This window comes from Varroa destructor, unplaced genomic scaffold (assembly GCF_002443255.2).
Source record: "Varroa destructor unplaced genomic scaffold, Vdes_3.0 BEIS01000005.1, whole genome shotgun sequence".
Lineage (NCBI taxonomy): Eukaryota > Metazoa > Arthropoda > Arachnida > Mesostigmata > Varroidae > Varroa > Varroa destructor.
In genome coordinates, this window is record NW_019211458.1 from 12,255,926 (window position 1) to 12,262,100 (window position 6,175).

The 6,175-nt window shown below is 40.1% G+C and overlaps 1 long non-coding RNA gene across 1 annotated transcript in view; it reads left to right on the forward strand.

Annotated features, from left to right (window-relative positions):
* The first annotated feature begins 1,712 nt into the window (after nt 1-1,712).
* LOC147755283 (uncharacterized) overlaps nt 1,713-6,175 on the forward strand; it is a 6,956-nt gene continuing 2,493 nt past the window's right edge. Inside the window, exon 1 of the long non-coding RNA XR_015328278.1 lies at nt 1,713-5,823. This is a non-coding gene — a long non-coding RNA (uncharacterized LOC147755283). The remainder of the gene's footprint in view (nt 5,824-6,175) is intronic.

The window sequence follows — 6,175 nt, forward strand, 5'->3', positions numbered from 1 at the left end:
CGTTGAATTGTTTAATATCATGAAAATATAAGTACGATAAATCGAAGCGATTTAATCTACGAACGATTTTTTAAGTTCTGCATTCAACTTCGGTAATGTATCAGTTGCAATTGAAACTTAATAATTGGGTTACTGGGTAAATTCAGGTAATTAGTGTGACCAACTGAAACTATATTGCGGCCAACTGATCATCTCCCAATAGATTACGAAGGGACATTACTATTTTTAAACATGTTCATTTTTCTGTCTAGGTATTTTTCGTTTATATTCACCTGCTACTAGCGTTATTAATTTCTTATATCTTCCAGACAGTAACAACGTTACAGGAACAGTGTTGCTAACGTAATACCCAGTATTACTCTTGCCTACAAGACCTTTGCAATCCCCTGTTTTACTTCCGGCTTCACTTGATTTCCCTATTTCGTCCTCCCTAGTGCCGTTCCTTCGTTCAGCATGGCCGTGACTTGCAACATCCTACTTTTCGCTACACAACAACAGGGCGAGTCACCACCAAATCAGATTCTTTCACTGCTGTTGCTACCACTGGCGTCGCTGCCGCTACGGTAGCAGCCGCAAATTCTGGAAATAAAGCCCCCTTCCCTCCCCATTCTCGTCTTCTTCTTTACGCTGCCGCCGCTCCATTCGCCATACAGCCAGACTTTAAAAACGAACTACATCGGACGTGGCTTTTTCTTATCGCTACAATGGAGAAGAAAGATTTGGTTGATGCTGAGACGCCCGGCCTGTTTGACACTCGTCCCGTAAGCGGCACCCGAACCCCACAGCTCCCGTTGACGTTGGATGGCCACAGTTGCCGTTGCGGCAGTGGAGGCCGTTGAAGCGATGAGCTGACATCTCAAGTAAACGCCTGTCTAACTAAGCTAGAGACCTAGCTAGACTCCTGGCGGGCGTGGCTAGCCGGCTCGCTGCGTGTCTGCCCAAAGGAGACAGAGTCGTTGGGGACGTGACGTACGTATACGAAGTGATGCTCTGGTCGGTTCGCTTGTGGCGAACCCAGGGGACTCACTGTGCTATGTTTCATGTCACCACATTACTAACTAAATGTTCGTTGCCACTATCACTGCGCAAACCTCCAACACTCTATGCTACTACTGCTATTTACTGTTGTAGCTCTCCATGCGGCGACCCCTGCGATTGGCTGGATAAAACGGCAAATGTCTGATAGCCCGGGCGACGCTTGACGCTCGACACGCAAAAAAAGCAAATGCTGGTTGTTAATATAATGTCGAAGATGGCTACAACAGAGACGGCATCGGCGTGCTGCTACGGAGGGCACATGCTCTTTCTGTAGTCTGCGTGAAGGAGCTGCTCCCTTTACATCGGCAGCAATGACTTGTTTGAGTGGATTATGAATGAATAAAGAGCAAGGCGACCAATGTAGAGAACTAAATGACTAGCCTTAGAGCCAGTGCAAGTTCTACGGTGAATATGTTACACGCTTGTCGATTTTTTCGATAGATAAAGTTGAAAAACACACTTAACCAGGATAGTTTGTACAGCACAAAATAACAACACTTGAACCATCGAACTAAGTAGACAAGAGGGGCAGCTTAGCAGTGGATTACATAAATAGGAAAAAAAATTGTCTACAATCAAACGCATAAAAACGAATGAAATGTTGCTACCCGTTGCGAAGTGCCGCCAGCTCTTAATCAGATTATCATTCTGTCAAGGAAACGTTGTATCTAAGATGTATTTTACAGCATTATGATTTGAACACGTACTCTCTGTGTTATTAAATTACACGTAAACTTAAAACTGGTAGTATAATTTAGGGCTTAGAGGAATAATATTGTGGGATTTAAACTGATTACATTTATGATTGCAATCATGAAGCCTTTTTGGCATAAGTACCCTTGCGTGTACGTATAAGAGCCTGTTTATATAAAAGATTAAGCTGAAAGTTGCTAAATTTAAGCATTTTTTAAGCCATTTTGTAGAGAGCAACGACACGCAAACGAGTTCAACAAGAGGAAACAACAACTATTAATTACTGTTCGCTGATTCAACTGAGATCTTCTCTAAAGCACACGACCGCTTCATCAAACAACAGGACTGATCGGTTAGGAAGCGTGAAATCTAATGGCGTCCTATAGCATTACAGGCCAAAAATTCGCCAACATCATAACAAGCGAGTACCAGGCGGTCATAAAAACGCTGACTGTGTCACTTCGTAAAAACGTCTATTACGTCTATAGGGCTGCTATAGTCACTAGACAGCTGGTGTCGGTCGATAGGGGCAGTGTTTTTCTATTTTATTGTTTCTCCTCTCATAGACAAAAGCTATTCAATGAGTTCATTGTTCGTGATTCTCGATATTTAGAGCTCTTTCTAGTTGACGGCAGCATAATTCGATAGCCAGTTAATGCCCCGTGTCTCCTGCCATTCATTTGTCTGAGGTGTACGGGCTTAAACTCGAACTATTTGTTCTAGACGCGTCTATAAAGGACTGAACATAGCTGCAAAGTGTTGATGGTGAAGAATAGATCAATGTTTAAAACGTATGTAACGAATGATGAAAATAACGGATAGCAAATGTAACACTTAAATAGTGGATAAAGGAAACTAGTCAAGGAAAACTAGAAAAAAGCTGGGACAAGTGGAGCTAAAACAGGTAACGCGTATAATTGGAAAATTGTCCTAGAATAATCTGACAAAATGGATGAGCGGTTTGTATCGTGATAAGGATCTGAATTTGTGAAGTGCCAGAACTGAGTATGGGCGGCTCCCGCATTGACTGGTCAATATACACCGTGTCCCGTGATGGGTGAACCATAGTGAAACGAATCCCACGAAAAGTGCGGACTCTTCTGTTTCGGATTATATACGAATGATGGATAATTTTGTAGTTGCAGATTACTTGGAAAACAAGCTGCTCAAAAAATTTCCAATCTATGCTAGTATTTTTATTTACCAACATAAATACACCTATATACGTTTACATATATATATATATATATATATTGTGACTGTTGCAAAAAATCTCGTTCTCAACTCCTATTTTCTATCCTGTTACTTTTTTTAGTTCATCATTATACATTCTGTCGCATAAAGTATGTCGAGTGTGATGAAGTACATAATATATCTGCTAATAGTTTACTTTCTTCATAGCTTCATGAAGCGGTCCTTCATTGCTCTACTGAACCATTAGGTTTTTTTTGGGTAGCTTTTTTTTGTTTTGATGAAATCTCAAGAATTATGTCCAATGATGCACTAGGCATAGCTGAGGAGCGATGCATTCTATAATTCGTTACCAACTCTGGTTATCGCGCAATAACTATTTTAGATTAGGGTAGATCATCTTATTTCTATTCTGAATGAACGTATACGGTACAATCATTGAAAGTTCCCTGATAAGCTCAGACGATACGCTCGTTGGCTGAGATTGTAGAGAACTTTGTGCCCGGTTTGTCTGCCGGGCGCAAAATTCTCTACAGTTCCCAAAGATTTCTAAAAAAGTATGACGTTTTATAAACTCTGATTTGTACGATACTAATACCTAACCGACAAGATTACCTACAGTCAGGTTGAACAATTTCATACGATATTGGTTTCTCCTCTAAAAAAATGAAAAAGATTATCGTTATACAATGTATGCAACAATACAACGTATGACAATTAAAGCCATGGGGCTACATAAAATTTCAACACAAAAACAATGTTTTCGGTTTTTCTTTTTTAATTGAACGTCTCGTGATTTTTATTAGATTCACTTACACACCACACACACACACATATATCTATATCTATATATATATATATATATATTGGGTTGTCGAGAAAGCGGTGACCGTTTTTATCGCTAGATGGCTTTATATTCACATATTTTATGTGATATGAGGGATGAGTCTGTCGTTTTCGTTTTCCAAATGAAAGATGCTTCTACTAGTAATCGACAAATTACGGAAAAAAATCATGGGATTAATAAAAAAAAAAATTAAGCACGTGAGTTACGGTGATATCACTAAGGGATACACTGTTCCCCATAGAAAGGTGGCTATAAAAAAGTATGATATCTAGGGGCCATACAAATTGACTTAAGAACTAACTCGATCGTATGTACATCTGGGAAATTTTATAGGAACACACTGAACTCGAGCTATTTCTGAAGTGGTTGATCAAAGGTGGATCGCATACGACGATACTATGAAAATAAAACAATACAAAAAGGCAAAATCCAGGCAGTCGCCGAAAATGCTATGCATTCAGTGGGAATCGTGCAACCGATTGATTCAAATGAGATAATTGCTGCAACATGATTGAGTTGGGCCTCTACTGCCTACAAATAATAACACTAACAAATCATTAAAAAAATTGGAACTACCGAACGGAAGTCTTCCTCTATCATGACAATGCCAGACCACACATGTTTTAGTTGTTTGGCAAAAATTCTATGAATTTTTGTGGGAATTTTAAACGTATTCGCTATGTAGCGCGGACCATACGCGGATTATACATACATATATATATATGTATAGCGAGAGAGAACGTAAGGCTATTTGAAACACAAGTACGTTGTTTTACTTGTTATATTCGTCTTCTTGCTTGCATGACAGCTTATGGTTAGCTAAGTTAGTTGACTTCATTAATTTTAGGGAGATGTTATGGTGTAGGCTTGGACCCGGCATAAATAGAATGCTGTTTCGTTCTGGGAGCCGGTCGTCTGATCGAGTGGCTAACGGCGACACCAGACGTAAAGCTCGCAACACTGTTCATTCAGTTACGAGCAGTCTTTATAATCGTCCGCTCTCAAAGCTGACTCAGATAAAATGTCGTAAAATCACTTATTTAAATTACCCGTATAAGTCAATATATGAAGAGTCGAAAAATCGAACAATGACGCTCACGAAACTTTGCCCAAGAGCCGACTGCGGCCGCCGAAGTACGTATCGAGTCCTTCTCATAACGGTGTGTCGACTCCTTTGATCTGCTATTGTATTGGCAATGCACAAAATAACTAGTAAGCCATTGACTCAATCTGGTTGCCATCTTTGCAAACCAATATGTTAGTAAGAATGGCTCCCTGTCATTCGCACATGTAATGCTAATTGCAAAGTGGGTGGAGACGAACGCCTAGTCAACTATCAGTCTGCCCAGACGCGAGGCTGTCGAATATTAATAGTGGAACGTGACCGAGTGTTCCTTTTTCTTTACTTATCTATAGTATCCCATAGACGATAAGGCTTACATCAAGAGCGTATCAGCAATACATAGCTAGCTGAGAGACACTTACCATCTATGAAGTGAACCATTTTATAACATAAGCCTACGACGAAGAACAGAAACTAGCAGGGAAAGAAAACGTTCAATACGGAATTAAAATAACGCCTAAATGAGTCGCATCAAAACAAAATCTGATAACTACTGTTGCAGAATATAGAACAAATGCCCGTATTGGATGCTGCCCCTGCGACTTTACTGGACGTTTAGCCGACGGTGCAAAAATGGTCCGCTCATGTTGTTAGATCGCGCCGCAATTGCTTGCTTCTCGTCGTCTTTATTTCAACTGTAAGGACTAACTAAAAATTTATATTATTAACCATATCTCTGTCTATCCGTTTAAGAAGAAGTACTTGAATTCATGTGTTTACGCGTGAATGGGCATCTATGATATGAATGACAACTGCCGTAGCCGTCTGGCACCGTTCACCAGCAGGTGATACATTTACACCAAATTCGTTCCTTTATACTCGTGTCTTCATTCTCTTCGTTCAGCCAATGAATTGTGCACACAGAATTCTACCACCCAACAATTTATCGTTGGCTATTCAACATTGCGTGAATTTTGCTATTCTACAAAAGGTACTTTTCCTCTTCTTTATTCAGCTCATTTTTTCTGTTATGCCTCGCCCCCTTGCCATCCTATGCTAGCTCAGCTTTCTTATTGTTCGTCTCGTCCAAGTACTAAAAAAACACGGCTATCTAACAGGGCGCAATAGAAAAAGCACCCAACCGATGATATTTTGAGGTTATTCTTTGCTTTTTTCTCGCCTTCTTTTAGCAAGAAGCTACTATATTGTAGCCATCCTAATGTCCATCGCACCCACTAGAGCCAATTGGCTGACTTTAAATCGAACTTCAGCTTTCTCTGCATATAGCTTTGATCATGACGGAAGTTCTTTTGCGCTTCGCTGGTTTCTTCTCATACATATAT